We start from the raw sequence: 19,252 nt of genomic DNA on the forward strand, positions 1-19,252 counted from the left end.
TGTTGGCTGGCGCAGTTGTATTCGGACCGCCCCAGGGATGTAAGTAATATTGCGAATTGGGCAGAGCTTCTGCCCATACCTCTCAACCTCTAAGAGCAAGACCACTGGACAGAACCTAAACCGTTGGGGGACAAATAGGGACAGAAAGCACATATTCCATTTACAACCTTAGAAAGCTGATAGAATAATAGGTTATGCATTAGTATGACTCGTCTGAAGGATGTGAAGTCTTAAACCCAAATACTTGTCTGTATTTAATGACATCAGTTCCCAGGTATTTGCCAGACAGGTGCAGATTGTAAGAGGAACACACCAGTATTATGAAGCAAACTCTGGATAGGCTGCAGATTCTGTACAGTCGACAGGCATGCTTTTGCCTAACGGGCAGCTGTTCCTGATATGGGTCCCACTGCAGCACAGTCCAGTTTACATGACAAAGTACAGTATAACCATATGTGTTGTTGCATAACCCACTACACAACACCTATGAACACATGGTCACAACACCCCACTGTAGGCGTGTAAGCTGATGTAATAAGCATCACAAGGTATTATTGTAGTCCTCACCCCCACCCAGGAGTGTGAGTGTCCAACACAAACACCAAATGCAGTGCATATGCACAGCTGTTGTTGTAAACAACATGGCCAGCTGTGGACCTTCCCTGCAGCCATCCTGCACATCCCTGGATAATTCCCCTACTAACACCCCCCCCTTTGTGCCCCATGCACACCACTTAGCTATCAGCCCCTGTTCCATTTCTATTAATGTCTACAGTTGCACATAGGTGACACCCTCTTCCCCTGCTATATTGCCAGTATCTGGAACCCCAACCCACATGTAGTATCACAGCTGTCCCACAGGACACAATGTAACTAACACATGAAGGAACACCACAAGCACACCTGGAGCAGCACAGGCTCACCACTTTGCAAAACCCACCCCCCTCCTCACACTGTATACCACTACATCAGCTAGTGATACCGACACCTCTTGTCCTGCCTCACATACATATCCCAACATCTGACATACCTTCCCTATTGCTCCCCATCCAACTACAGGCTACAACTTGTTCTGTAAAATCCAACTGTTTATTGAGTAAAGCGCTTTTCATCTCACCTATTAGTGAGACTTCCTCAGACAACTCAATACACCTCCCCATAAGTTTAAATATACCAAAACCATTACATAAAACTCCACCCAACCAATCAATGAGCATAAAATACACAGCTAGTTTACCAAAAATACAGGAAGAAAACTTTCACGTTAACATATTTCCTGACATTTTAAACAAAAAACCTAACCTTATACTGAAGATTTTAATTAAAAAAAATATATATATATATAATGAATAAATAAATAATAAAAAATAAACAATACATTTCCACTCTGTACATATGTGCAAAATGTATGTATTAAAAATATACATATTTTTAAAAATTTTAAGAAAATTTGTGGGGGAAAAAAAAAATATATATATATATATATATATTTATTTTATTTATTTATTTTACATTTGTTGACCGGGATAGTCCAACTGGAACAAAGTCCATTTACAGCGGAGGCCCGGGGAGTTATGCTCCAAACATAAACAAGACAAAATAGCAATTGAAATAAAACATAGATATATAACTGATATAAAATATAAAATAGAAATGCAGATAAAAGAGCAGAATGCAGATAAGAGTACATTCAGACTAAAAATGGTACAATTATATAAGTAGGATATTTCATAAGGTTACATAGGTTCACATTGAATAGACATGTATACAGGATAGAAATTTCCCTTGGTATAGTCAGGAGAAATTAACAATATCTAATAGATAAGTAAATAACATAAATGTTGTTGGTTTAGCCAGGCTTGTCACAGTGGCATAGTCAGTTTAATGCCAGATGTTGTTTAATTGTGGCTTTAAATTGGCATATGGAGGAGAGCATGGTCATGGCAGCTGGAAGTATGTTCCAGGTTCTACTTACAGAATTTACAAATAGGGCCATGCCAGCAGCATTGTTCATTTTAGTTGTCTGGATTTGTAGCTTATTAGATGAGCGGAGCAGTCTCGTGTTATTATGGGGGAGGATAACATTTCTAAGGCCTGGAGTATTATCTGGGTTATAGAGGATTTTGTTAGCCATTATCAGCAGGTTGTACTTGACAAGATTAGGAAATTCCAGCCATCCAAGCTGTTTGAGGTTGATGCAGTGGTGGGTTCTAAATGGAAGGCCTGTAGCAAACCTGGCAATGTGATTATAACAGGTTGTTAGTCTATTAAGTTCATATTTACTTATATTTGCTAGAATGGGGGAGGCATATAGGAGTGTCGAAAGTAGGTGCAAGCGAGCAATGGCTATTTTAGCTGAGGGGGGTGAGGAAGGCTTTGATTCTATAGAGTGATCCAAGTTTTTTATTGAAGGTCTTGATTGTCTGACTTACACGGAGATCAAATTTTAGGTTATTGTCTATAGTGACACCCAGTAATTTTGTATTGGGGTCAGGAGAAATGACTGTCCTGTCTTTTGCATTTATGGTGAAGGAGAAGGGTACAGACGTTTGGGTTGGTGGGAATACAAGCATTTTGGTTTTTTTGGGATTAAGTAGCAGGCGACGCTTGGAGAACCAGTTTTCTGTGGCAGTGAATGTAGACTGGGTATCCTTCTTTAGATCAGTGGGAGATACGGCCGAGCAGATCAGAGTGGAGTCATCAGCGTATTGGATACAGCTGATGTTTGGTATGATAGTAGGCAGGTCATTAATAAAGATGGAAAACAGTAGTGGTCCTAATATGGAGCCTTGTGGTACTCCAGTAGTGTTTGGTAATAGATTAGAAAGCTTATTCTGTCAGAGGACGGCCTGTTGTCTGTTATGAAGATAGGATGTAAACCAAAGAAGGGCTTTGGGATCTAGGCAGAGGGTTTGCAGGGTATTAATCATAAGTTGATGATCAACCATATCAAATGCCTTGGAAAGATCCAAGAAGAGGGCAGACGAAGTGCGATTATTGTTGCGGTTATTATTAATGGTGTTAGTGAAGGACAATAGGGCTGTGGTAGTACTATGATGTGGGCGAAAGCCATGCTGGGTATCAGCCATAAGGTGATTCTGGGTTAGATGTTGCATGAATTGTTTATGTATACATTTCTCCATAATCTTAGCAAGTGGAGAAAGTATGGCTATGGGCCTGTAATTAGAGTATTCAGCAGAGGGACCTCCTTTATGTAAAGGAATAACATAAGACGTTTTCCAGATGTTAGGAATTTTGGATTCGGATATGGTGCGGTTGATTAGAATAGAGATTGGATAGGCATAGGCATCTGCTGACATTTGCAGATATTCAGCTGGGAGTTGGTCAGCAGAGAGTGTGGTGGGTTTTAGTTTTTTGATCAGTCTGCAAATAAAGGACGTTGACACAGGCTTAAAGCAGAATAAGTTCTGGCTATTAGAGTTAGTGGTAATATCATCAGGGGAACTTGGAGGTAGTTGGGTGGCAAGAGCTTGAATAGTCTCAGTAAAGAAATGATTAAAACTGTTTGCAACTTCTTCTGGGGGTTTATTAGTGTTGGCAGCAGGGCTAGGTGTCGATGTTTTGCCAGGATACAGTAACTTGTTGATCCCAGCCCAGAATTTTTGAAGATTATTCTGATTAGTCATCTGTAACCTACAATAGTAGTTTTTTTTATCTTGTAGGACAAGTCTTTTTGTTTCGTTCCTCGCATGCCTGTATTTATTATGATCATGGGGGTCTTTGGTATGACGCCAGGTAGCCCAGAGTTTATTTCTACAGGTTATTTTTAGTCTTGATTCTTTGGAAAACCAAGGTATATTTTTACCTTTTGTTCACTTAAGGCGGGCAGGAGCATGTAAGTCTAGAATTTCAAGAAATTTATTGTTAAAATATGTGACAGCCTCCTCTAAGGGGGGATGCTTTAGTTTAGACCAGTTACAGGAGTTAAGTTCCAGTTGAAGTTTATTAGGTTCATGGTCCCTTTTGCTTCTAACTTTCCTGAGCAAGGGTTGTTGTGGGATAATGGCTTTTTGTTTAACTATGTAGGTAAGGAGATGATCACTTAGATCCTCGGGGAGGGTACTTGCAGTGTACATTTGGGGGTTGCAATTTACAAGTATCCAGTCCAGTATACTCTCTTTTTGGGTGTGTTTGCCTAATCTGGTAGGGGTGACTATGGTTTGAGTGAATGCATTGAGGTTGATGTGAGTTGAGGGGGATTTTGAGGAACAGGAGCCCCAGTCAATATTAAAGTCTCCCAGGACTAGGGTTTCTTGGGTGTACTGAGAGAATAGCCAGTGAAGAGTGCCTTTGAGTGTGGCTACATTGTTACCTGGGGGAATGTACATGCAAATAATGTTAATGCTTTTATTTTTGTTAAGTTGAAATTTGGTAGCTAATATTTCAGAGTTATTGATCTGAGGTGGTTGAATTACCTCTGTGGTTACATTCAGTTCAGATTTATATAGGACAGCTACCCCCCCACCCCTTTCCTAGTAGCCCGATCCAGCCTGTGTAGATTATACCCAGGTGGTAGGATTTCATTGTTGGTAGTAGAGGGTTTTAGCCAAGTTTCAGATTAACATAGTACCTCAGGGGAATAGACAGCTAGGAGGGCATGTAGTTCATGTATTTTTTTGTTAATACTCCTAATATTAAGATGACATACCAAGAGGGAGTTAGTAGGTCTATTGATAATGTTATTGTTATAGCAGTCACCATTAGAAGGCGAGTTGGGGTAGTTGGGCCTGGGTTAGGGTGAATGTCTCCACTGAGTATAAGGCTTAGTCTATATTCAGTAGTGAGTCTCTTGAGTTTGTTTAAAAGTTTGTCATATAACTTGGATTTAGTACTGGTGCACTGGGGGTTGTTGCGCTGTAGGAGTGAGAATTAAGATAAATTTTGTCCTGTTTTGATACCCTGGTTTAATCTGTAACTGAAGTTGGATAGTTTTTCATTTAGGGGCATAGTGTGTCCTATAGGGAACTGATACCTGGTGAGCTGTTGGTTTTCATATAAAGTAAGGATATAGGTTTCAAGGAGGGTGGGTAGTAAGGAGTATTGTAACATTATGGCAATGTGCTATTAGGAGGTTAACTATTGTGAAATGAAAGAACAGAGGAAGACTGGATAAGTAGGAAGGGAAGCAAGGTGGGTGGAGAGGTACTGATAATTAAAAGCTGATAGGGAGTGAGGTCAGGAGGGAGGGAGTAAGGATGGAAGAGTTGATAGGTTGTAGTAGTAGGGGAGTGGCTAAGTACCTATAAATGTTGAGGTACTGGGGGCGGGTGAGAATTGGGGGCAGGGAGGGGTGCGGAGCGAGCCCGAACGCAGTGAGGGTGAGCGGAGCAGGGCTCATACATTCAAACAAGTGGAGGGCTAAGCTAAATATTTGTGTTATATAAAATAAGTTGACTCTTTTTTTTGTCTTAATTATGTACTCATTTTATTTAAAAAAATAAAATAAAAGTTAAAATAGGGCTATATGCTTAACCTGATTTTTAGTTAAACTGCTGTATGGGTTTTAGAATATTAGTGAGGGAGTACCTAGTGAAAATAATATGTGCAAGAGTTTAAACTGGGTTAAATATTAGCATACTAACTGCTAGGGCTGTTCCTTGGGTTTTAGTTATTTATAGGTAGTCAGAAAACTATGGGGTAAGAACTAGAGGTGCCTTTGGACCCAGAGTGCACAACTACAGTATTTATAGGTTAAATACAATTTTCAGGTCTTAACCTTAGGTGAGGTAGTTCAATATCCAGGTGGGTGTCCTTGGGCACTGAGTTCAGGGTTTCTCCTTTCTGGGTGAGGTTCTTTATTAAATTGTTAGAGGGGAAGCTTCCTGGAAATAAACATACAATTAGTGTGAGACACATTCAGGCATGAGGTTATGACCACTAGACAAGCAGGCCTACATGCACTCCACTTTACAAAGAAATCAGCTCAGAGGTGTTATAGGTAATAAGTTAGCAGCATTATACAGCATAGCATTAATGCAATCAGTATCAGTCTTAGATTCAATTTGATTAATATTACAGGTCCAAGAATGAATATAAAGTAGTTAAAATTAATAAACTATACTAAATCTGCGTACTGTAGTTAAAAAGAGGTAGTGACCCCACATGCAGCAGCTTAAATGCGAATTAGAGTTAACCAGCGTGTTTTACATGAATTTGTGCTTTCTGCAGGAAAGTGAACCAACCAAACAGCAGTGAGGTGCTGTGTTTTAGTCTACAACAACCATTTGTTCATATGTGCCTCAACTATTGTTTTAGGAACCTTTAGGAGACACTATCCCTACAAACACACTAAAAAACAGATTAATCACTTCAGAAAAGGCAATCAGAAAACACAGTGACACAGCCTACAACACCGGCATGTCAAGCACACATGCTATACATTTCTAGTGCAGTTCAGCACAGAGACACATAATTCGTTTATGCTTAACGGCTCAAGTTTTGTTTAAACATCGTCACAATTAGTAAAAAGCAGCAGTTTAAACATTTCCTATAGCTTTGAAATACTGAGTAGGTCAGTTACTGAAACACAGGCAGTTTAAACAGTTATTATAAATAACATACCAGTTGAAGAAAGAGGGATGCCGACTGGGTCTAAAAGCACCGGAAGTTCTGAAATGCCGGTTTCTATAGAGCTATTAGTAACTTCTGTTATGTAGTGAACCAGGGAGGGATATAGTAAGGGGAGCAGGACTCATACATTCAAACAAGTGGTGGGCTAAGGTAAGTATTTGTGTTATATAAAAGAAGTTGACTCTTTTTTTGTCTAAATTATGTATTCATTTTAATTAAAAAAATAAAATAGAAATTAAAATAGGGCTATATACTTAACCTTATTTTTAGTTAAACTGGTGTATGGGTTTTAGCATATTAGTGAGGGAGTACCTAGTGACAATAATATGTGCAAGAGTTTAAACTGGGTTAAATATTAGCATACTAACTGCTAGGGCTGTTCCTTGGGTTTTAACTATTTATAGGTAGTCAGAAAGCTATAGGGTATGAACTAGAGGTGCCTTTGGACCCACAGCGCACAACTACAGTATTTATAGGTTAAATAAAATTTTCAGGTCTTATCCTTAGGTGAGGTAGTTCAATCTCCAGGTAGGTGTCCTTGGGCACTGAGTTCAGGGTTTCTCCTTTCTGGATGAGGTTCTTTATTAAATTGTTAGAGGGGAAGCTTCCTGGAAATAAACATACAATTAGTGTGAGACACATTCAGGCATGAGGTTATGACCGCTAGACAAGCAGGCCTACATGCACTCCACTTTACAAAGAAATCAGCTCCGAGGTGTTATAGGTAATAAGTTAGCAGCATTATACAGCATAGCATTAATGCAATCAGTATCAGTCTTAGATTCAATTTGATTAATATTACAGGTCCAAGAATGAATATAAAGTAGTTAAAATTAATAAACTATACTAAATCAGCGTACTGTAGTTAAAAAGAGGTAGTGACCCCACATGCAGCAGCTTAAATGCGAATTAGAGTTAACCAGCGTGTTTTACATGAATTTGTGCTTTCTGCAGGAAAGTGAACCAACCAAACAGCAGTGAGGTGCTGTGTTTTAGTCTACAACAACCATTTGTTCATATGTGCCTCAACTATTGTTTTAGGAACCTTTAGGAGACACTATCCCTACAAACACACTAAAAAACAGATTAATCACTTCAGAAAAGGCAATCAGAAAACACAGTGACACAGCCTACAACACCAGCGTGTCAAACACACGTGCTGTACATTTCTAGTGCAGTTCAGCACTGAGACACATAAGTCGTTTATGCTTAACGGCTCAAGTTTTGTTTAAACATCGTCACAATTAGTAAAAAGCAGCAGTTTAAACATTTCTTATAGCTTTGAAATACTGAGTAGGACAGTTACTGAAACACAGACAGTTTAAACAGTTATTATAAATAAAATAACATACCAGTTGAAGAAAGAGGGACGCCGACTGGGTCTAAAAGCACCGGAAGTTCTGAAATGCCAGTTTCTATAGAGCTATTATTAACTTCTGTTACGTACTGAAACAGGGAGGGATTTAGTAAGGGGAGCAGGGCTCATACATTCAAACAAGTGGAGGGCTAAGGTAAGTATTTGTGTAATATAAAAGAAGTTGACTTTTTTTTTTGTCTTAATTATGTACTCATTTTATTTAAAAAAATAAAATAGAAGTTAAAATAGCGCTATGTACTTAACCTGATTTTTAGTTAAACTGCTGTATGGGTTTTAGAATATTAGTGAGGGAGTACCTAGTGAAAATAATATGTGTAAGAGTTTAAACTGGGTTAAATATTAGCATACTAACTGCTAGCGCTGTTCCTTGGGTTTTAGTTATTTATAGGTAGTCAGAAAACTATGGGGTAAGAACTAGAGGTGCCTTTGGACCCAGAGTGCACAACTACAGTATTTATAGGTTAAATACAATTTTCAGGTCTTAACCTTAGGTGAGGTAGTTCAATATCCAGGTGGGTGTCCTTGGGCACTGAGTTCAGGGTTTCTCCTTTCTGGGTGAGGTTCTTTATTAAATTGTTAGAGGGGAAGCTTCCTGGAAATAAACATACAATTAGTGTGAGACACATTCAGGCATGAGGTTATGACCGCTAGACAAGCAGGCCTACATGCACTCCACTTTACAAAGAAATCAGCTCCGAGGTGCTATAGGTAATAAGTTAGCAGCATTATACAGCATAGCATTAATGCAATCAGTATCAGTCTTAGATTCAATTTGATTAATATTACAGGTCCAAGAATGAATATAAAGTAGTTAAAATTAATAAACTATACTAAATCAGCGTACTGTAGTTAAAAGAGGTAGTGACCCCACATGCAGCAGCTTAAATGCGAATTAGAGTTAACCAGCGTGTTTTACATGAATTTGTGCTTTCTGCAGGAAAGTGAACCAACCAAACAGCAGTGAGGTGCTGTGTTTTAGTCTACAACAACCATTTGTTCATATGTGCCTCAACTATTGTTTTAGGAACCTTTAGGAGACACTATCCCTACAAACACACTAAAAAACAGATTAATCACTTCAGAAAAGGCAATCAGAAAACACAGTGACACAGCCTACAACACCAGCGTGTCAAACACACGTGCTGTACATTTCTAGTGCAGTTCAGCACTGAGACACATAAGTCGTTTATGCTTAACGGCTCAAGTTTTGTTTAAACATCGTCACAATTAGTAAAAAGCAGCAGTTTAAACATTTCTTATAGCTTTGAAATACTGAGTAGGACAGTTACTGAAACACAGACAGTTTAAACAGTTATTATAAATAAAATAACATACCAGTTGAAGAAAGAGGGACGCCGACTGGGTCTAAAAGCACCGGAAGTTCTGAAATGCCGGTTTCTATAGAGCTATTAGTAACTTCTGTTACGTAGTGAACCAGGGAGGGATTTAGTAAGGGGAGCAGGGCTCATACATTCAAACAAGTGGTGGGCTAAGGTAAGTATTTGTGTTATATAAAAGAAGTTGACTCTTTTTTTTGTCTTAATTATGTACTCATTTTATTTAAAAAAATAAAATAGAAGTTAAAATAGGGCTATATACTTAACCTGATTTTTAGTTAAACTGCTGTATGGGTTTTAGAATATTAGTGAGGGAGTACCTAGTGAAAATAATATGTGCAAGAGTTTATATATATATATATATATATATATATATATATATATATATATATATATATATATATGTACTATGCAAAACTTGTATCAAACCATCATAAAGTTTCTTTATGCATAATAATTAAGAAATAATAATAAATTAATTAAATCAATAAGTACAAACTGTACTGCCTAATTGAGATAAAAACATATATCACAAATTCTAAAAACTAAAAGCAAAAGACCCCCCTATATATTGAGAGTTCTGTCGTCTTAAGCTTTTTAATTTAAGGATACAGGAGATGGAATAAATCTCATTTAACCCGGGGCGGGAGATTGGGGTGGGGGTGGCAAGCCCTGGTACGAAGTTGCCACACCAATTCCAACCTCTCCAAAAGCAATGAAGTTGGGTCACCTCTCCCATCACACGTGCTATACATTTCTAGTGCAGTTCACCACTGAGACACATAAGTCGTTTATGCTTAATGGCTCAAGTTTTGTTTAAACATCATCACAATTAGTAAAAAGCAGCAGTTTAAACATTTCTTATAGCTTTGAAATACTGAGTAGGTCAGTTACTGAAACACAGACAGTTTAAACAGTTATTATAAATAAAATAACATACCAGTTGAAGAAAGAGGGATGCCGACTGTGTCTAAAAGCACCGGAAGTTCTGAAATGCCGGTTTCTATAGAGCTATTAGTAACTTCTGTTACGTACTGAAACAGGGAGGGATTTAGTAAGGGGAGCAGGGCTCATACATTCAAACAAGTGGAGGGCTAAGGTAAGTATTTGTGTTATATAAAAGAAGTTGACTTTTGTTTTGTCTTAATTGTGTACTCATTTTATTTAAAAAAATAAAATAGAAGTTAAAATAGCGCTATATACTTAACCTGATTTTTAGTTAAACTGCTGTATGGGTTTTAGAATATTAGTGAGGGAGTACCTAGTGAAAATAATATGTGCAAGAGTTTAAACTGGGTTAAATATTAGCATACTAACTGCTAGGGCTGTTCCTTGGGTTTTAGTTATTTATAGGTAGTCAGAAAACTATGGGGTAAGAACTAGAGGTGCCTTTGGACCCAGAGTGCACAACTACAGTATTTATAGGTTAAATACAATTTTCAGGTCTTAACCTTAGGTGAGGTAGTTCAATATCCAGGTGGGTGTCCTTGGGCACTGAGTTCAGGGTTTCTCCTTTCTGGGTGAGGTTCTTTATTAAATTGTTAGAGGGGAAGCTTCCTGGAAATAAACATACAATTAGTGTGAGACACATTCAGGCATGAGGTTATGACCACTAGACAAGCAGGCCTACATGCACTCCACTTTACAAAGAAATCAGCTCAGAAGTGTTATAGGTAATAAGTTAGCAGCATTATACAGCATAGCATTAATGCAATCAGTATCAGTCTTAGATTCAATTTGATTAATATTACAGGTCCAAGAATGAATATAAAGTAGTTAAAATTAATAAACTATACTAAATCAGCGTACTGTAGTTAAAAAGAGGTAGTGACCCCACATGCAGCAGCTTAAATGCGAATTAGAGTTAACCAGCGTGTTTTACATGAATTTGTGCTTTCTGCAGGAAAGTGAACCAACCAAACAGCAGTGAGGTGCTGTGTTTTAGTCTACAACAACCATTTGTTCATATGTGCCTCAACTATTGTTTTAGGAACCTTTAGGAGACACTATCCCTACAAACACACTAAAAAACAGATTAATCACTTCAGAAAAGGCAATCAGAAAACACAGTGACACAGCCTACAACACCAGCGTGTCAAACACACGTGCTGTACATTTCTAGTGCAGTTCAGCACTGAGACACATAAGCCATTTATGCTTAACGGCTCAAGTTTTGTTTAAACATCGTCACAATTAGTAAAAAGCAGCAGTTTAAACATTTCTTATAGCTTTGAAATACTGAGTAGGACAGTTACTGAAACACAGACAGTTTAAACAGTTATTATAAATAAAATAACATACCAGTTGAAGAAAGAGGGATGCCGACTGTGTCTAAAAGCACCGGAAGTTCTGAAATGCCGGTTTCTATAGAGCTATTATTAACTTCTGTTACGTACTGAAACAGGGAGGGATTTAGTAAGGGGGAGCAGGGCTCATACATTCAAACAAGTGGAGGGCTAAGGTAAGTATTTGTGTTATATAAAAGAAGTTGACTTTTTTTTTGTCTTAATTATGTACTCATTTTATTTAAAAAAATTAAATAGAAGTTAAAATAGGGCTATATACTTAACCTGATTTTTAGTTAAACTGTTGTATAGGTTTTAGAATATTAGTGAGGGAGTACCTAGTGAAAATAATATGTGCAAGAGTTTATATATATATATATATATATATATATATATATATATATGTACTATGCAAAACTTGTATCAAACCATCATAAAGTTTCTTTATGCATAATAATTAAGAAATAATAATAAATTAATTAAATCAATAAGTACAAACTGTACTGCCTAATTGAGATAAAAACATATATCACAAATCCTAAAAACTAAAAGCAAAAGACCCCCCTATATATTGAGAGTTCTGTCGTCTTAAGCTTTTTAATTTAAGGATACAGGAGATGGAATAAATCTCATTTAACCCGGGGCGGGGGGTTGGGGTGGGGATGGCAAGCCCTGGTACGAAGTTGCCACACCAATTCCAACCTCTCCAAAAGCAATGAAGTTGGGTCACCTCTCCCATCAATCTTGATCCTATCGATTGCCCTGAACTTAAAAGAATGAAAAGGAAAATGTCCAACATGCCTTGCCAAAGCGTTATCCTGTTTAGCTGTCCTAATACTATAGAAGTGTTCGTACTCCCTGTCCTTTAATTTCCTATCGGTTTTCCCGATATAAACGGCAGGGCATGTTTCACATTGGGCCGTATAAATTATGCCTTTAGTATTGCAGTCAAACCTATAATATGATCTATAACAAGACCCTCTGATACTGAATCTGACTCCAATTTCCATGTAAGGACAATACGAACACATCCCACACTTCACCATCCCACTCTTTGTACTTGTGGACTTGAGGAAGGATCACATTATGAATAGTTACACAGCTCGCATATTTAGGAAGGATACCTATTCGAATGCCTTTACATTATGATAGTTGTCACCCACTGTTTCAAAAACATTCAGTAGTTAAAGGTTAACTCGTTAGGGCGGCACATATGGTATCTACCTTTGAGGAGTTTATACTAGAATGTGACATGTTAGAGGGTATGTTTGTAAAAAGAGGTTACTCAGTTACCATGGTTAGAGTTTTGATTAATGAGGTGCAAAATAAGAGAATTAGGGGGGTGTACCGACCCATTCTGGGTATTGTAGTTAATGCCGAACAAGTCGAACATAACACTTTACTAGTAGAACATAATAGTAAATCTATTGGGGTGACTAGTTTCATTACCACTTTCAGTGTTAGTGGATATGATATAATGGATATTATAAACAAGAACTGGGATCTTATTGTACTAGATCATGCCTTACATTTGAAGTTGAAGGACCCCCCCAAAGTAGTTTTTAAACATGGAAGAAATTTAAAGAGTTTATTACAAAATAATGTAGGGAGAGGGTTCGGTAGTAAAAAGAGTGGGATGGTGAAGTGTGGGATGTGTTCGTATTGTCCTTACATGGAAATTGGAGTCAGATTCAGTATCAGAGGGTCTTGTTATAGATCTCATTATAGGTTTGACTGCAATACTAAAGGCATAATTTATATGGCCCAATGTGAAACATGCCCTGCCTTTTATATCGGGAAAACCTATAGGAAATTAAAGGATAGGGTGTACGAACACTTCTATAGTATTAGGACAGCAAAACAGGATAATGCTTTGGGAAGACATTTTGGACTTTTTCCTTCTCACTCTTTTAAGTTCAGGGCAATCGATAGGGTCAAGATTGATGGGAGAGGTGGCCCAACTACATTGCTTTTGGAGAGGTTGAAATTGGTGTGGCAACTTCATACCAGAGCTTGCCACCCCCCCCCCCCCCCCAGTTAAATGAGATTTATTCCATCTCCTCTATCCTTAAATTAAAAAGCTTAGGATGATAGAACTCTCAATATATGGTGGGTCCTTTGCTTTTAGTTTTTAGGATTTGTGACATATGATTTTATCTCAATTAGGCAGTGCAGTTTGTACTTATTGATTTAATTAATTTATTATTATTTCTTAGTTATTATACATAAATGAACTTTATGATGGTTTGATACAAGTTTTGTATAGTATATATATATATATATATATATATATATATATATATTTATTTTTTCACAAATTTTCTCAAAATTTTTAAAAATATGTATATTTTTCATACATACATTTTGCACATATGCACAGAGTGGAAGTTTATTGTTTATTTTTTTTATTCATTATATATATATATATTTTTTTTAATTAAAATCTTCAGTATAAGGTTAGATTTTTTTGTTTAAAATGTCAGGAAATATGTTAATGTGAAAGTTTTCTTCCTGTATTTTTGGTAAACTAACTGTGTATTTTATGCTCATTGATTGGTTGGGTGGAGTATTACATAATGGTTTTGGTATATTTAAACTTATGGGGAGGTATATTCAGTTGTCTGAGGAAGTCTCACTAATAGGTGAGATGAAAAGCGCTTTACTCAATAAACAGTTGGATTTTACAGAACAAGTTGTTTTTTGGATCTGGAGCTTTTCAACCTGTGTTTTGTTTCATTAGTTTTATTATGTTTTTCTTTAGTTTGTTTTGTGTTTGTCGGCATGGAAGGCTCCATGAATGTGTCTGTACTGACGCCACAGGAGAGGAATATGGAAAAGTTAACGTTGTTGGTTGATCAGTTGTTGCAACATGTTGACTCTTTAACTTCTAAAGTGGAAATGTTAACCAGCATTACGTCATCCTCCCAGCCATCTGGTAGTTGCAATGGACTTAATAACGTTACATGCAATAATGCTATTGAGGGTACGAACGAAAAATCTGATACTTTACTTAATTTGAGCATACATACAGATGTTATGGATCATAACAGCAGGTCAGGAGCTCAACAGACTTATGGGGCATTAGAAGCGGAACGAACTGAACCCTTGGGGCTTATTTGGATTCCCACATCAGGAGTTAGTAGTTGGCTGCAGGAGTGGCCAATGCTAACGGAACCGACGACCAGTAATCAAGGGGAACACCCGGCTGAGGGGTCAATAAACCCGACTGTGGATACTGCCACTGAATTGAAGGAACTGGATGCAATTTTGGTAAAGTATAGAAAGCTTCAACTTGAGATTGCATACTTTAAAGAATGTGTTGGAGAGGGCATTGTCCCTAAAGGGTTGAGTTCTTGGCAGTACCTGAATGGCCTTATTTCAGTGTCTGTGTTTCTTGAAGACCTAGTTAAACTGTTTAATAGGCATGGCTTGGAGTTATTGGATTTAATGAGTAAACACTATAACTTAATGACTGATACATTGTTAAAAGAAGCAACTGTTCTTGATGAAAAAATTAGGAAAAACACAGACTTTTTTCGATATAAGGATGACTATGAGAGATGCTTGACCAGCATAGACCAGCATATTAACAAGTTAAAAATGACCAAAATAAGGAAATTGAAGAGGGATAGGGAAGCATATGCTACAGGTACAGCTTACCCAAAACCCCCACCCACCCATTCTGGTTTTCTGCTTGAACGAGCAACCAACCCAGGAGGAATGACATCTCCTGGGCAAGAGGTTGGGCAACATTCTGGACATAGTAGGAATAGTGGATGACGAATCAACTTCCAACGACAAGGGATGGGTTGTATGGGTGACCCCATACCGGATCATAATCTACCAGGGGGCCCACAACTAATTAATAACAATAACAACATTAATGCCAATGGTCAGTCAAATTTTCGGAAACAAGCCTCGGGGTACAACTTGAGGCAAGGTATACCTCGTGTCAATTACAATACCAGGAACAAGTATTAAAAACAGAGGAACTAATGCAGGACAGTTTCAATGGTTGTAAGCTTGTTTACAACACACAAGGTGACTTTAAAATTTTTAATTTTTCAAGCTTGGATGTAGATATTATTTTTACTGACCTAATGGCTAAGGGGCAGATCTTTGTTCCATCTAGTAAAGCAAACTTTGCTGAAACACTAATTGATTTAAAAATTGTTCATAAGAAAATTGAACCTTAATTACTTGTTTGGGGAGGGACAAGGTTATGAAAAACCTTTTTATGTACATAATACTTTTTGCCCACCACTGCATCCTACATTAGCACTATTTGAACAAATCTGTGAAGTTGATTTGTACAATTCTATTTGTGTACAAAATTAGATTAAAAGCAAGTTGAACATGTCCAAGGATGAGAAATTAGCATTAAAGTTAGTTCAACAATCCCAAGTAAGAATGATGCAAATGGACAAGGGTGGGGGCCTAGTAATTATGAACATGCATGATTATTTAACTAGAATGGGGAAAATAGTGGCAACTGAAACATACAAGGAAGTTTCTAAAAATTAATTAAATATCGCATATGGGAGAATACATGCTAATTTGGAAGAACTTTTTATTGAAGCTAGGATTGAATTAGATACTTATAACTTCCTGAGTATGCCTGCCCAAAGAATCTCAACTTTGTTCGGTATTCCTAAGATCCACAAGGATGCCGCAGACCCCCCAATGAGGCCCCTTGTGGATTCTAGGAACAGCATCACCTACTCTTTGGCGAAGTACATTGACCATTTTTTACAAAAATATGTAAAAACACAAAAGCAGATTTGTAAAGATTCATGGTCCTTCCTTGGGAGCCTGCAAGATTTACATTACAACAAGGCACTGAACTTCTTGACTATAGACGTAAAAGATTTATATATGTCTATCCCCCACACTGAGGGAATAGAATGGCTCAGTTTGTTATTACATGATATAGGGCCCCGTACTACTTTAATTGCCTTACTGACTGAATTGTTGGATTTAGTGTTGTCCAACAATTATATCAGTTTTGACAATAGATTTTTCATCCAGGTGGTTGGTGTAGCAATGGGCTCCCCATGTGGAGCCAGTTTCGCCAACTTGGTGATGGCTTACTGGGAGACGGAGTTCATACAGAAGGTACCTGAAATTGCAAGGCAAATTTATTTTTGCACGGGATTCTTGGACGATATTTTTATGTTAATAGATGGCAATGAACAGGTTGCTGGGGAGTTAGTAGCTTATTTAAATAACACAAGTTTTTTGAAGTTCACATATGCATATCATACAGATTGGAAACCCTATTTGGATGTGGACTTGAGGAAGGATCACATTATGAATAGTTACACAGCTCGACTATTTAGGAAGGATACCTATTTGAATGCCTTCCTACATTATGATAGTTGTCACCCACTGTTTCAAAAACGTTCAATAGTTAAAGGTCAACTCGTTAGGGCGCCGCATATGGTGTCTGCCTTTGAGGAGTTTATACAAGAATGTGACAAGTTAGAGGGTATGTTTGTAAAAAGAGGTTACCCAGTTACCATGGTTAGAGATTTGATTAATGAGGTGCAAAATAAGAGAATTAGGGGGGTGTACCGACCCATTCTGGGTAATGTAGTTAATGCCGAACAAGTCGAACATAACCCATTACTTGTAGAACATAGTAGTAAATCTATCGGGGTGACTAGTTTCATTACCACTTTCAGTGTTAGTGGATATGATATAATGGATATTATAAACAAGAACTGTTATCTTATTGTACTAGATCATGCCTTACATTTGAAGTTGAAGGACCCCCTCCTCCAAAGTAGTTTTTAAATGTGGAAGAAATTTAAAGAGTTTATTACAAAATAATGTAGGGAGAGGGTTCGGTAGTAAAAAGAGTGGGATGGTGAAGTGTGGGATGTGTTTGTATTGTCCTTTTGTCCTTACATGGAAATTGGAGTCAGATTCAGTATCAGAGGGTCTTGTTATAGATCTAATTATAGGTTTGACTGCAATACTAAAAGCATAATTTATATAGCCCAATGTGAAACATGCTCTGCCTTTTATATCAGGAAAACAGATAGGAAATTAAAGGAAAGGGTGTATGAACACCTGTATAGTATTAGGACAACTAAATAGGATAACTCTTTGGCCAGACATGTTGGACTTTTTCCTTCTCACTCTTTTAGGTTCAGGGCAGTCGATAGGGTCAAGATTGATGGGAGAGGTGGCCCAACTTCATTGCTTTTGGAGAGGTTGGAATTGGTGTGGCAACTTCGTACCAGGGCTTGCCACCCCTCTGTGTTAAATGAGATTTATTCCATCTCCTGTATCCTTAAATTAAAAAGCTTAGGACAGTAGAACTCTCAATATATGTTTTTTTTTTTTTGCTTTTAGTTTTTAGGATTTGTGACATATGTTTTTATCTTAATTAGGCAGTACAGTTTGTACTTATTGATTTAATTAATTTATTATTTCTTAATTATTATGCATAAAGGAACTTTATGATGGTTTGATACAAGATGTCCTTCAAGGATGCATCTGCAGTCCTAACATATGGGTTGTCCTGCCTCAGGCAGCCCTTCGGTCAGCCGGATTCCAAAGTCTGAGTCCGGCCTCGGCTGATGTCGCACTTCACCCGACGTCATAGCTGCTGCGAATTGGGTATAAAGGCATCAGCCGACGCCATTTTCCTCAGTCTTTCTTGCCGTGCGCTGCCTGAAGCAGAAGCTGTTCGCAAGTGCCGGTCGGTCAGATCCAGAGATTTCTACTACCGAAGACTTCTAAAAAGCTAAGTACCCCGTTGGGGACTCTTTCGTGCCTCAGCCGATGTCAGAAAAAGTAAATAATTGTTTAACTTGTGGGAAACAAATACCTTATAAGGATTTCCACTCTTACTGCCTTCCTTGCTTAGGCCCAGACCACGACATATCAGCTTGTCTAGCCTGTGCTTCCTTCAACCGACGGACACTTAGACGTTGGTCAGAGTTTGCAGAGGAGTTTTTTGGTCCCGCTTTTGCTTACAAAATGCCATCGGAGACCCCGACTTCACAATTAGCTAAAAAGCATAAGGAAAAGGACCGACACTCGCGGTCCGCGGTTTCGGACGAAACCACGGTTAAGCCAACCTCGAGTGTCTCGGTTTCGGCCGAAACTGAGTCCTCGGTTCTTCCTTCGGCCGAAAGCTTGCCTCCGATAGCCGAGGCCTCACACAGCATGGCTGAATCCGCTACTGAACTTACCCCTGCTGTAGCAGGCTCCCAGGATTTATCAGATACTATTCCTTTAGACATATCTACTCCTGCACGTGGAGCTGCTAGGCCCCCTGCATCTATGTCTATCAAGGCTTTTTCTAGGGCTAAAGCAGCTAAATCTTCTAAGGCCTTGCCTGCTAAAACCCCCTCACACAGGCCTACCTCCAGTTCCCAAATGCTCAGCTTGGCTGAGGATCTCATTTCTTTGATCAGGGGATCCCAACCTCACCCAGACAGGGCCTCTCAACCCCCTCCAGAGAAGAGGCCTAGAGCAGAGCCCCCGGATCCTGTTTCTACAGACTACTCCTCGGATGATTCAGAAAACTCAGGTCCTCCAGAAGGCCCATATTCTCCTTATGAGGATTCTGATGCAGAAGACTCCATTCCTTCTGCCTCTCCTCCCGAGGAATTTTCTTTTGGAGAAACCTTACATGCTATGAGAGA

General features: G+C 38.2%; 1 protein-coding gene across 5 annotated transcripts in view; it reads left to right on the plus strand.

Moving 5' to 3' along the window:
* Positions 1-19,252, plus strand: part of LOC122792977 (spermine oxidase-like) — a 497,014-nt gene that overhangs the window by 355,103 nt on the left and 122,659 nt on the right. The window contains exon 1 of one of the 5 annotated variants that reach the window (XM_044060581.1): positions 14,398-14,861. The exons of the other annotated variants lie outside the window; for them this stretch is intronic. The gene's annotated coding sequence lies outside the window, so the exon portion shown is untranslated. Of the gene's footprint in view, positions 1-14,397; positions 14,862-19,252 lie in introns of those variants that run through there. 5 annotated transcript variants of the gene reach the window in all.

This window comes from Protopterus annectens, chromosome 2.part0 (assembly GCF_019279795.1).
Source record: "Protopterus annectens isolate FY-2018-M chromosome 2.part0, PAN1.0, whole genome shotgun sequence".
Lineage (NCBI taxonomy): Eukaryota > Metazoa > Chordata > Ceratodontiformes > Protopteridae > Protopterus > Protopterus annectens.